The 14,204-nt window shown below is 39.6% G+C and overlaps 1 protein-coding gene across 9 annotated transcripts in view; it reads left to right on the top strand.

Moving 5' to 3' along the window:
- Positions 1-14,204, top strand: part of KIAA1217 (KIAA1217 ortholog) — a 183,201-nt gene that overhangs the window by 47,229 nt on the left and 121,768 nt on the right. The window lies entirely within an intron of this gene.

Here is a 14,204-nt window from a genome sequence, read left to right as displayed (position 1 = left end):
ATGTCTTGCAGAGCAGGAGTAAGACATCATTTAAAGCAGCTATTGTGCTGGAGGTTTCTGGAATGTTTGGCATTGCATGTTCAACTTTGGCATTTTGTCATCAAAAACTGGAGCAGAGCACAGGCTGTCAAATATGCAGTCGGGCCTCTTGAGCTCCTGTAAAAATAAGCTGGCAAACAAACCCCTTTAATAAAATGCTGATGCTGGAAAAGATACACAGTCATCGCTCCGTTATGCTACTTTTCTCAGCATGTCTCATTTATTTCTGAAAGTAAAGAGAGAGATGATTACCAGATAAGCTAGAGTCGTGATGAGGTGAAATCCTGGCCTCACTGAGACAGGGGACAGCTCAACCACTGGGTCAAACTTTGAGCCATGAAATGTCCCAGTGACCTGGCCAGGTCACTGGTTTCAATGGCCATTAACTTTTCTTTTAGCCAAGGCAGTTGTCTCTTTCTTCATGCTCTTATGATGTCTGTTGTTTAACAGTGTATATGGGGCTTATGATTTTTAGTTTTGAGTTTTTAATTACTCTTTAGCCAGTCAAAATGCCCCCCTGGAGCCTCCCAGGACTTGAGTGCACCAGGAAGGCAGGAGGAGACTTCTAGCATTAGGAGCATTTGGGCATTGCACTGCTCTTGATAACCTGGGCGGTGATGGTGGTGACGTTGCTGCAGGAAGAGCCTGGGGATTTTCTGCTTACTGGTATTGCAATTTTACCTAGTAATTTTTCTCAGGATGGTTCAGTTATAATTTTTGACTCGATGTATTTCTTGATTCCAAATCTGTATAGCTACTATCCATGCTAGCAACATTTTCTCAGTTATCCTGTGCTCTTACCTTCAAAAGGAACTATGTGTTTTTATTATGTGTTGTGTGAGATGCTTGTCTAGGATTTGAAGGAGGAAACAGGAGTAATGATAGTCTGGAAGAGTAAAGTAACAGAATATTTAGTTATTTAATTAATAAATTACAGTTTTAGTTTAAAAAATTGGATTCTTCTCTTAGACTCTTTGGAGTCTGTGTGTCACAGTTTGCTAATAGTGACAGTAGAACTTTCTTGAATGCAGATAAAAGGTGAAGGTAGAGAAACTTGTTTTAAAACATACATTTTGGCAGTGCTGAAAATGATAACTCCAGTGATGTTACAGAAATCTCAGTACCTCTCCCATCACTGGTATGCGGGAGCCTGAAATAAAAATGCTGACTTCAAAATCAAAATAATTGGGTAGAGGGAGAGTCCATGGAGAGACCACGTGTGGCAGACCAGGTGCACTAACAAAGCTGTCTTCCAAATACTCTTCTGTGTGATAGTGATCAATGAGGTTCAGAAGAAACTAAGTTTTTATGAAACTACTTATTTTGGAAGGTACTTATCCTGTTTTCTGTTTCCAAATGAAACACTCTTGTACTGCCCTCCCAGTTCTCTGGCCAGCTCTGTGTGGCACCCATTAATGCCTTGGGAGGGGCCCACGTGCACCTGGCAGACTAAGCATGTTGAATGAAGGCAGGACCTAAATAATAGTCGTCTTTCCTCATTCAGAGAGTAGTACTTGTTAAACTGCACAGCTTTAAATAAGGAGGAAACAGTACTTCTGATCATCTGTAGTGACTATCAATCTTATGTTTGTCTCTGTGTGGTTCAATTATTGGGGAAATAATTAACTATAAGCAGCTTATAGGTTTCTGAAGCAACTTTCTTTGGTCACATTTTTCTGCCTCTTCAGTTTTGAAAAATCTAAAAAAAGCGCTGTATCAGGAAAATACTGCTGTTAGGTCTCTAACCAGTAATGTGTTCTATGTATTTTAATGGAGTGAAGATGAGCAGTGTCAGTTGTTTGCGGCTTCTTTCTTGCTAAATTCAGTAGCTGTTGTCTCCCAGGGCATTGAACGGCATGGTCTGCATGTGGTCTCTGCTGCTCGTATAAGCAGCTCCAGGGATTTTTTTTTTAAACTTGTGTCTTTTTTAAGGTCCTTGAGCCTGGCTATCTTAAGCTCACCGGAGTACAGCACATCTTATGTGCTGCGCTCTCCTCATCACATCTCAGAATTGTTTTGGGTGTGCATAGACACCTCCTCTCTCGCCTCTCATGGCTTCTCCTGTGCAAGCTGGTTTTTGCAGCCAGCTTTCCCCCTCCTGACTTCTGGAAGAGCCTCTAGCATTGGAGCAGGGACCAGGAATCAGTCTACAAAGTTGTACTAAATGAAGTTTCCAATGGGCACCCAAAGATTGTGACACTGTCTTCATGGTCATGGCCAGATGTCACCCTTAATCCTCTGTGGACAAGATTCCTGGTATCCCAGCTGTGTTTTCAGAGTTGGGGGCGCCATGGACCCCACTCCTTTGGGTCCCAAAGCTCCATGAGAAGGAATACGACTCTTGTGAAGCTTCTATTTGCTGTACACGAACTGCCATTGGAACATTTTTAGGGGACTGTAAAAAGTAATTCCTCAAGTTAGACAGTTTCAAAACTCAAATAGGATGATTTTGACTTGTTAGCAATGGGTGAGATGAAACACAGAAATTTCTAACATTTTCACTCCCTTTATCCTCTCTGTAGGAGCCCAGCAGGCAGGGTGTACAGTGATTTGGAAATTTCTGTGTTCAGTTCCTAGAACAGCTGAGTCAGCTCCAGGGTTTCTTATGGCTGTGTTTTTAGCTGTTACATAGATGGTGATAGGACTGTGGACTGCCGGTGATGATAAAAACAAATACGTATTTGTAGCAATTAGACATTGATGTATCTGGAGCTAAGCAGTACTGTTGTTGGCAGGATTACAAGAGCTGGGTTGCTTGGAGATTTAATGTTCTCATTGCGGCTGTTGTAGAGCAAGACTGAAAGCTCATAAAACTGAAGGCAAGGCATATCAACGGACCAGTTAAACACAGTGTGTATCATGGATACAAATGCTTGTGAGCTATACTGCTTACACAGTAATCATTATTTTTGACCTTTCAGCATGAACTCTGTTGATTCCCCATCACTTTTTCATGCAGGATAGTCTGCTAGAGAAAACACTGTCAGACATGACTTCATACAGTCCCTGACTTTGGTCAGACTTCTGCAGTCCTGCTGATTTAAACCAGCTCAGTTTTACTGTAGTGATGTAGGGGACAGAACAAGCCAAATTTTCCTTTCTGTGGTTTTCACTCTGTAGGTCATCTAAAAAGATGAAAATGTGGTTTTCCCAAGCACTGTTTTTTCCCTTCAGTTTCATTACTAAAGTGGAATTTGGGTGGGTGATTATTGTGTCCACTTGAGTGGCATTTGCTTTAATTACATATTTGCAGGTGGCACTGTCTTTTTTGCCAGGAGATAGTAGAAGGTCTAAGGATTTTTTCTGTTAATGGTGCAGCCACTGGAATGGCAGCAAGACAAGTCAATTTGCAACCACAAGGCTGTTAAAACAGACTTTGGACATCTACATTCCAACCAAATTTCTCTGTCTCATCGGTTCCTGACTGACTTCTGATAAAACCAAGCTTAGCTCTTCTTTTGTTCTGTTTACATAGAGTCTTGTTTGCCTGATGAGGATGCAAAGGAAATACCTTTAGCTTCCCTTTGACATTTCCATTAGGACTAGACTCAGTGTAATCTTGCATCACAAAAACTGATTGAAACCTGTGCAGGGCCTTATTTTGTGGTAGAAAGTTGCTGAGCCCAACTATTGAGGAGGGTTCTTAGGTGCTGTGAATTGAAGAGGAAATGCACAGATTTGGGGCTTTTGTTGAATACTTTTTTCATGTGTCACTAGTTCTTGCTGAAACCAAACTCATCCAGAAAGGTGGTGCCCTGATACCAGTTGAGAAGGTTGATATGGTCCTGCATGTCAAATCATAATCATGACAGAACCGACATACTGGCCAACAGGCAGGTGACCTAGCATCCTTCTGTATGATGTATTTTCTCTCTTCTTCAGTGGAATATGCAACCTATACATTACTAAAAGATGTTAGTCAAGTACCTTTAAATGTCATTAAACAACGTTCTTGAAAAACACAAATCATTTGTTGGACTTTCATTCATTTCTTACTAAACACCTTAGTTAAACTGTTGCAAGCCACTATATCCTGTATCTTTTCCATTAGGATTTTCTTTTTTTAATACCATGGCAACTAGACCTAGTAATAAGTAACAAAGAAAAGTATGATGAGCAAATTTCAGTTCTTAAAGCGACCTTTAATAATATGAATCAAAACTAATCTTGTCCCTCTGATTTTTGTCCTGTTGAAGTTCCAACTCTTTCCATCAACTAAAATCAGGGTTTCACCTCCAGAAAGGTAATCTAATATTTTAAAATGTACATCTGTACATTTTAGCACCAAACTGATTGCTTTAATAGCTTTTTTTTTTCCATCTCACGTGCTTTTTTCTTCTGAATTAAAGTGTACTCTTTCATCAGAAATTTCTCATAGGTACCCATATAACAAGATTAAGTTACTTTTTAATATTCTTTTGGATAAAGCCTGCAGGGAGGACTTCTCTGGCATCTTCCATGATTCATAATTTTATAGCTCTTTTCTGAATGGGCTGAATTTTTTCAACATTATTTTTGAAATACACACACCAGAACTAACCCTTGCATTATTTTGTGGTTCTGTCAGAGCCATACAGAGGAGTAATGCTGCTTTTCTACTGTTACTTTGAATTACCTTCGTATCTTGTATTCATGGGTTGCAGCATAGCGTTGGGAGTTCATGGTCTGTTGCTGCTTTGGTTTTTTTAAACCATTACCTTAAAGATTGTCATTTGCCAGTGGCAGAACTGGCAAAGGTCTCACAAATTTCCTGAACTTAATTTTGCAAGGTGGGGAAAAATTCAACTTATTTAGCTTTTTAATTAGCTCTTTACATTGCTAAAGTTGTTTATGTTATTAAGCAAAATTCTTTAACTGATGGCAAGGCATATCAATAATCATATAATGTAATTCATGATTTCCTTAAGGTTTTTGACGGTTGTCACAGCCAATAAAGAATTGCAGTTCTACAATATCCCTATAGAGTGGGGAGGTACTGTTTCATTTTGAAGTGGGGAAACTGAGGCATGTATTTGTCAACCGTCAGAGTGTTGGTATACCTGTACTGAACCCAGTTTTATGGAGTCCATGACCTATTAGTTCATCCTTCTTGGGCTGCTTAGGAGAATAAATGTTTTATACTTAACATCACTCCATTGTGGTATTATTCTGAAAGTGCTTCCTTATATGTGGGGGTCGTACATGTTTTTTAGGACAGTCCTGTGCAGGTTAGTGGTCTCTTACCAGTGTATGAAATGCACCATGGCAGCATGAATTGCATCGTGCACCAGATCTGTGTTCCTTGGCACATGGAGCAGGATAATACTGCTGGTGTCCAGACCTACTGTTTTCATAGTCCCATGCTTCCTAATGTTTAAGTGTTACATATTGTTTAAGTTGTTACATATTCTCCTATTATCTCATTATTTATAGAGCAACTGTTAGTTAGGGTTGTGAAACTATCATTTTTTGTTCTCTTTGAAAAATAAGATCAAGCAGCAGAAGATGAAGACTTCCAAGTGTGCACTTACTAGTTTGTTCCCAGAGACTGTTTTGTTTCCTGTGGTTCGCTCCTGGCACTTCTTTGACTTAGCATCCCCTGATCAGTAGAGCCTGCTGTGCTCCAGCGCCTGAGCTCCTACAACACCTCTGAGTCCTCACTGGGAATGAATTTGAGAATTGTCAGACCCTGGTAGATAGATGTTCTCCAACCTTCAGAAGTCCTGTCAAGTCTACTAAAGCATCTTTTATGGTGGAGAACAGACACCAAGTGCTTCACAGGACTTGCTCAATCTTGCAGCTTCTTTTTCTCTCTGCTATAAAGATATGGGGTTCAGGTCAAGTTTCAGCATGGGACCTGCATCATGGAAACTTTTGTACTAGAAGAAAAAGCTTACCTAGTAGTTACACTAAAAGAATAACTATTTTAGGAACTTTGGGTACTTTTCTTGGGCCAGATGCTGTGCATCTCCTGGGGAGCAGGTTGTCCTCTTTGCAGTATGTGTGTTTTGCTCCCTGCAGAGGGTTTTTGCTCAAGTGTACTTGATGCTTTTACCTTTTCTGATCACCCAGTATTGCTGTAGCAAAGGACTCTTTGGGATGTTCCTTGTTCTGCTCAGGAGACCAGTTGTTCTCTGACCACAGCTGATTCCTTGGAGCTCACTGCAGACTGAAAGCCCTCATCTCACCTGGAAGGGGATCGCCCCTTTTTCCCCTTCCCAGTTCCCTGTGGACAGCCAGATTTACCTCACAGCCTGGACTGGTTCTCCGTGCCTGCCCCGTCTAGAAGAAAAGGCAGGAGATGACAGGAGCTGTTTAGGCAACTGGAGCTGGGAAGATGCTGGTGCTGACTCTGGAGAAGCTGAAGGGATCCTAGTCTAAGAAGTCTTCCTCTCAGCTGCAGTTTCAGCCCCTCTGCTTTCCCCACTGCTACTTTGCCAGCACAAGCCAGAATGAGTGGGTGTCCTGCTGCCTATCCCTGCCACGTGACATGGCCTGCTGCTGCCAAAGGGCAGAGCTGAGGGTTTTCTGCAGCTCAGGGAAGTGTGGGAGAATCTTCCTCTTCATTGTCTGTGTCAACCCACTGCTCCAGGGCCAGCCTTGTGATCTCATGCAGCCCCCAGACTGCATTTTCCCAAAGTCCCATTTCCTAAGAGAAGGGAAGAGGCTTTTTTTTTTTTTTTTTCTTTTTTCCTTCAAAACATCACCAATCTCTAGAGGTCCAGAAACCAGGGTCCCATCCAGAATCTTAAATTACTGTCCTGACCAAGTCCTTGCCCAGTGGTCAGTCCCTGGGCTTGGCAGGTCTGGCGTTAGATGAAGCCCCTAGGTCAAGTGCTAGTTTGGGATTCTGCCTTGTGCCATGCGGAGAGCTGGTGATCCACTGCTACAAGAGACTGTTGAATAAGATAATAATATACATTTTGGCTAGGAAGTGTTTGTTGACCCTGCCCTCCTACCATAAACCAGTGATTATAAGGTTCCTAATTTTTTTTACTTTTTAACTGTAATTAACAGAGTTGTTCTAAGGCATCTTCTCTTCAGACAGTGCCTGAGCATTTGCAGAGGGGAACGCTGCTTGCTGTGTGGCCCTTTCATGCTTGTATCGGGTGTTTATTTTAAATGTCTGAAGTCCAGAGCTATGCTGGTATGTTAACCCACCACCTTTGTGTAGTCTGGAAATGTTAAAACTATAAATTATTATAAACAAAGTGCCTTTGGAGGAGCTTATATTTTGTGGTTATTTAAGTAGTCCTATAGATTTCTGCCTTAGTGTAGTGCTTGTAGAATGTATATGTGATCAGAGAGATACTTCACAGTTCACTGAAGAACAAAGGTATATTTAACAGAAGATGTATTTCTACTGAATATATGCTTTTTTAATTAGGATTTTAACTTAAATAATTTCAGCTTACTTCATCTGCTCTCCATATGTAGCTATTTCAGCTAAAGCACATTGCTAAAGGTTTAACTGAGTCAATGCCATAGTACAAATACATAATTTATGTATATGTATATTTCTCATTCTGATAGCTTGCAAAATATAGTTAAGTGACCATTAGAATAATTTAACAAGAAAAGTATTTTAAAGTGTTTTATGAGACATTATTTCTCCTACATAAAATACAGCACGCTGGAACTAATTTTCATTGCATGTTTATGGTTAATGGTCAAAAATTTTCAGTCCGTTCAGAACCATTTCCATACCACTGACCCATCTGTTTTAAGGAGACCTTGTCTTGAATAATACATGATATTTGGTCATTGAGGAGGAACTCCCACAGTCCAATGTATATGCAGTGTCATCCTCGAAATATTTAGTCCTTGGGTTTGAAAGGTTCAGTGTTGCAGTCTTTGGGCATCTTTAGCCCTTTTTGCCAGAATAGATAAAGTGCGTGCCAAGTAAACTTCTATAGTTTCCAACAACAGCCATGAGGAACAAAGTGAATTAAGGCTGGAGCCTAAAATTTCTAGGCAGAAGTAATAAAGCTCCTCTTTGTTGAGGTTTTAGATGCTGCTTTGTTCTCATATGCCCTGGTGAAAAAAAATGTGTGTCTTTTAAAAATATATTTTACAGACACTTAATCTTGGTTGCGTCTAATGCCTTTCAATATTTTGAAAAGAAATTCCAAGTGGATGAGTTATTTATGTGTTTAGCTTTTATTTTCCATTATGTCTTTTAATAGATTCCAGATCTCATCCATATTGTAATGGCTTCTGTGTTACGGAGCAACACAGTTTACTGGGTTAAATATCCATTTTTCTTGCCTCTCTGACATGAAAGTGTGATAGACCTATACAATAAATTGTTAACACATTTGTGAGCTTGAAAGTCCATACCGTCACCCTCACTGTCTGCATGCAGGCTCCACCATACATAAGGAGACCCCAGTGCACTTCAGCACACCTGGAAGCATCATGTTATTTCTAGCATTCAGGTTAACGTGCTTGGAAGACATTATGATTAAAGACTGCAAATGGAGAATTGTTCAGGCTTGAATTCTTTGAAAACTCGTTTTCCTCAACCAACATGTTGGAGCACATGTAGAGCATAATTTTATAGATTTGTCTGAGACCTGGGATATGGAGATGGAATATGTGAGGTGATGGAAAAAAGGAGAGCCCAAACTGCTGTGTTTGTCTCCCCCCGCCCCTCCCCCTGCTTACCCAGGCATTTCTTCCCCCCCCCCCCCCCCCCCCCCGCCTAGGTTTATTTGAGTGTCTGGGGAAAGCAGGTGTTGCGGGACAGAACAGCACAGGGAGCGGGTCTGAGCTTTTAGCATCTTGGAATTGCCACCACAAATCCCTGATTTTTTTTTTTTTTTTTTTTTTTTTTGCTGTTCTCTGAGAGTACAAGCTCCAGGAATTTAAATACAGAGTTCTGCACTCAAGAATTATTCCATAGAAAATGTGAGGGAGCCTGTAATTAAACACTTGTGCACAGATAGCAGTATTGGAAGCATAAATTTGGTGCCTGTCTCTCCAAAAATGGTTGAAAACAGTAAATCATGTATAGAACAGATAATCACAGATACACCAAACTGTAGCTGCATCTGCTGATTATTTTCTCCTCAACCTCTTGTGTACAATTAAGACTTCAGATTTAACAGCTGGGAATGATTTTCAAATGTTGATCTGAAGCAGAAAGTTCTATTCAGAAACTTTCAGCAGTTCTTTTATCTTCCCCGTTCATTATTTTTCCTGGAATAGGTTAAAAAAGATAGTACTTGACCTGCTCTGCATTGAGATAGAGAAGAGATCATTATAAACTCAGATATAGATTTATGCTTAATGATCCATCTTCTTATGTGGCTGAGTTCAATGGCAGACAGACTGAGTATCTGTCAACAGGCTAAACTTTCTTTGGTCAGGAAACTTTGTTAGTATTCTAGTTCAGCGGGGAGACATTTTTCAAAGGTTTCTTGTTGATAGTTGTGGCAAAGAAACAAGGTATAAAGCTCAAAATGAGTGTCTGTCAAATTAGAGACAATACACAACTGAAAACTCTTAAAAAAGGGAGGGTAGATATTGCTGCAATTACACATGCTTATATCAACGGATTAGTATAGAGTTCCATGTATAAATATACCAATATGCTGAACGAATAGATCGGCGTGGACCATGTCTACATACAAAATTCCTACAGAAAGGAATTGTGTCTGTTACCATGCTCCGCATGCATATGAATTCAAAGCATTTGGCATTTAAGGTGTCAAAAGCAGCTGTTCAGCTTTAGGACTGAGGGCTTATATGTTTGTGTTTTGTCAGTGGTTTTGTATTCTGCCAGTAAAACATCTGTCTTTAATGGGCCAACAATCAGGTACTGGATCTATTACCTGAGTATGTATGTGCGCATACTTACACACTTTCTTTATGGCAACAGATACTCAGAGATCTTTCCTTAGTCTAGTAAAGTGAAGTGTGCATCTTGGTTGATACGTTAGAGGATTATTGTGATGAATCTGGTTAATTAATTAGTCCCTCTAGAAATGGGGAAAAAAAAAAAAGAATTGCATTTTTGGGAGAGTTATGTCCTAACAGGGGACACTTAGGGCATGGGTACTGCAGGAGTAAATACTAATAAATTTATTCTCATTAGACACCTACCATAGTGGTGTACATTTTGCCTCCAAAGATTTTCTCCTCTGTTATCTGTTCTTTCAGTTTGGGCATTTCCAGTTTCTTTGCAGTGAAACAACAGATTTTTACTTTTTAACAAACTTTCAAGTCTTGTTTGCAGATCAGGTCCAGAAAACATGTCTGAAGCGTGATGACCCTACACAGTTTGAGATTGGGATTGGGATTAGAAAAGGTATCATGTTTTGCATTTTTGAAAGATAACCTGTTTTATCAGCCAAAGAGCTGTTATTCTTTAGAGCCAATATTCTATTATTTATCTTCCCCCCCCCCCTTTTTTTTTTGTTTGGTTTGTTGGGGCTTTTGAATTTTTATTTTATTACAGCAGTATGGCCAGACCTAAACCGTTTTCTTTTTTGTTTCTTTTATTTTATTTTTAAGGAACAGAATTGTGCCCCCTTCTCTAAATTGGTCTTGTACTCATGGTATCTGGTCTGAGGAATTTACTTATACAGACTGCTGTTCAGGTTAGGGAGTTTTCTTCCTACAGCCTTTGTGGTTTGGGGTTTTTTTAATGATAGAGACATAACAATTTTTTACATAATTTTACTGGCTGAACACAAAGAAAAAAAAGGACTGTTTCAATATTACTTGAAACACCCAGTATTCCAGAAAATTTGCACAGAATGGAGGAGATGTGATCAACTCCACTTAGTTTTTCAGGCTGGTCACGCTAATTTTCAGTGTGCCTAGTAATTATGGGAAGTTTTGCTCATGATAGCCTGTGATATTTACGGGGCTTTCAGCTGGAAGAAAACAGTAAAATCAGCTAGTGGGGAAAGTTTGCAGATGGTGCAAGATGGGGCATAGTCAACAATGAGAAGGTTCATAGTACAGAACGATCTGCATTGACTGATTAACTCAAAGTGATAATTCAATTTTCAGTGCATCCAGATGTTAAGATGTATATCCAGGAGCAAAGAATATGGGCCGTGCAAGGTGCTGAGGACTCAGGCCTATGAAACACTGACTTCAGAAGAAATTGAGAGCTGTCATTAGATATTCAACCAGTCGTGACCTCCCGATATGACTTGGAGCAGGAGAACCTGCATGGCCTTGGGGTTTGTAGGAGCACGGGACTCTTGAGTAATGCTAGGAAGACCACGGTACTTACCTGGCTGGAATTGAAGGAATTACTCCTGAAAGATTTTTTTTTTCTAGTTCTGCTTTCCCCAATTCAAAAAGAGTCTTGCAAAAAGGTGAAGAACCAGAAATGCCTTCTAGTGAATAGCCTGAGGAGACTATTCATCAGAGTAAGCAGGAGTTCCTAACTTTAGTCAAGATCCAAACAGCTGGAAGTCAAGACAAGATGCATGCTGTTCGAAGTCTGTGTTTTTACATGAGGAAAACTATCCACTGGAATAGCTAGCTAAAAGGGTGTGAGGAGTTCTCTACATGTCTTTCTTGTTTTTCTTTTGCTTTCTTTTTTAAATCAAGGTGATTTTTTTTTTTTTTTTTGGCAAGATGTGCTTTATTCTAACAAATTAATTTGGATTAGCCCCATTGCCTGGGTTCAGACTAGTGGGTTCCTGTTAACTTACTCTTGGTTTGTGTTCTTTAATTTTCAGGAGGAATGTGAGCATTTCTAATTTTCACCTATTTAAATAATTAGAAAATTTATAGTAACAGTTTGTGGGATACTAGAAAGATGAAAACTTTCCAATAATAGGGTAGCAGACTGCAGAAGTAGTCTTACGTACAAAGAACTGTTGAACCCTTTGAGTTAAAATAAAAGCAGTGTTACTCTCCACCTTAATCAATAAAAGGGGCTGTTTTGGGCCATAGGGTTTTTATATTTCTTTTTTGTTTATGGATTTACAAAGAGAATTTTCAAAACTTGTCTTCAGGTCTTCCTTCAGAGCGCAGTTGCAGTGTAATTATCAGATATATATTGGAGACCAGGGAGTGCAGAAAATAAGATAGCAGTAATGATGGTTTTCAAATAATGTATTTTTATACAGCAGGAAGAAAGTGATTACTGTAAGGTTAGCCCAGATTATTATTCATGAGTTTTCTGAGCTTTTAAACAAATTGTTGTGTAAATGTTCGTAACCTCATCATTTTTTCTCTCAGAAGGTGTTCAGATCCCCACATTTGCAACAGATCAAGTGTACTTCCAAAAATAGGCACGTTGTTTGTGCTTGCAATTCCAGATGATCTTGTTATGGCAACTGAGTCTCTGTGAGGAGTTAACTGTGGGCTGTGCGGATCCTTCTCCACACAGTTCCTCTTACGTCTGGGAGCTGCTACTGTACTGCAGAACAACCCTCTCCTTTTTGGGTGCAGTGCTTTGGTTTCAAAGCCAAATGCAATTAAGTCATCTTGATTAGATCATTAGAGCCTTCAGTGAAATCTGCTCAGTAACATGCCTGAACTTTTGCTGTGGTTCCAAATGAATAATTTTTTGGTATTTGACTTTGCTTTGAAATGTGGAGTGCTCTTTGCCCAAAGGGGTATCTGGTTTTGTATAAACACGTAAGGTTTCAGACCATTTGAGGGACACAGTGCAGAATAATTCAGCTGTGCTAAAGATCTGAAGTATTTCACCAAATTGGGGGCCTCCTCACAAACACGTCTGGTAGAGCTTGCCAGGCAGAACTGGCAGAGATTGCTCCTTCCTGTAGAACTGCTATATGTGACCCCATGTTTGTTTAGCACTGGGCATAAGTTTTTAAGAGCATCTTCCTCCACAGGCACCTTGCTCCTATGGTGTGCCATATGCCATCAGAGTGGTAACTGGGTGTTGTAAAGCATTGAACATTGGATATTGAATATTCTCAGTGCACAAGCTGCCATGGAGACATCATTTGCCAGCAAAGGTGAATCCTTAGAGAAAATAGCAATTTACTTTGAAAATTAGGGTCGCTTTCACAGGCTGGGTGCCACTGAGCTACTTTCTGTGGCAAGTCTCTCCCCTTATCACAGCGGTCTATAGGAATGGAGAGCCACCAGATGCATGTGACTTTTTCACTTAGCATGTCTTCACGGTATCGTAGGGGTAAGACATGGCCCTAAGGATCACCGGTTGACGAAAATACAGGGAGGAGTATGAAGGTAATAATGAATGATGAAAATATAGATATAAAACTGAAGACAAAATATACAAAAGAAATCCCCTAAACATCTGACACCATCAGCTGTGCCTCCACCTACTTGAAAGTAGTTGGATTGTTTCTTGTGAGCACTCTATCTTTGTTTTTGTTTATTTGTTTTCAGTGCTAGAAATTCAGAGAGATTTACTGTGGGATTAATCGCTGCTCAACATGAGTTAGACTAGCAGAATTTAACTGCTTGACAATATTTGAGAACCAAAGTATGTCTCTGAGTTCATGTATATTGTTGTTACTACTTAGTCTCCAGTTTAGTAAATAGTAAGCAGTTATTTTTCTTCTCTAAGATCTGAATATTAGCAGATTGGGCTTGTTTTGTTTGGTCCTGGATGAGGTGAGCAGTTACAGCTGAAGGGTAAATAGGACAATGCGATCTATATGCTTTATTTAGCAAGTAAATTAAGGTATGTTAGTGTCATTGTCAGAAACAAAACAGCCACTGAAAATTCAAAGTAAAGGCTGGTAATAGTCCACATTATTTCTTTTAACCCCCACGGCATCAAACTAATAACTGATAGTAAACACCATTTTGGTGACTCTTGTTTTAGAAGCAGACTGTTAAAGCTACTTATTTTCAGAGTTCCATGCTTTTGTTTGCAGTTTACAGAAGTACAACATTAGTGCTTTAGATTTTACATCAGCTCTGTGCCACTGAATTGAACTATATGAATATCTGACTTCTTCCTTCCAGCAAAATGTGTACTTCACAGCAAGCATTTTTGTGTGCTTTTCTAAACCACTCCAGTTAACATAAGAAAATCAAGAAAAGGAATGATAGCCTGAAACATAGTTGGCAAACATTTTATACTTGAATACTGAAATGTGTTTCTTTTGCCAGTAAGTTTACTAAAATTCCATTTTTTTGAAACTTAAGTGCCTTAAGAAAGCCGTAGTACTTGCTAGGGAGGTTGTATTTATTAACCAGAAAATAGTAATTGG

This window comes from Strix aluco, chromosome 1, assembly GCF_031877795.1.
Source record: "Strix aluco isolate bStrAlu1 chromosome 1, bStrAlu1.hap1, whole genome shotgun sequence".
Lineage (NCBI taxonomy): Eukaryota > Metazoa > Chordata > Aves > Strigiformes > Strigidae > Strix > Strix aluco.
This window is presented reverse-complemented; position numbering and strand designations above follow the sequence as displayed.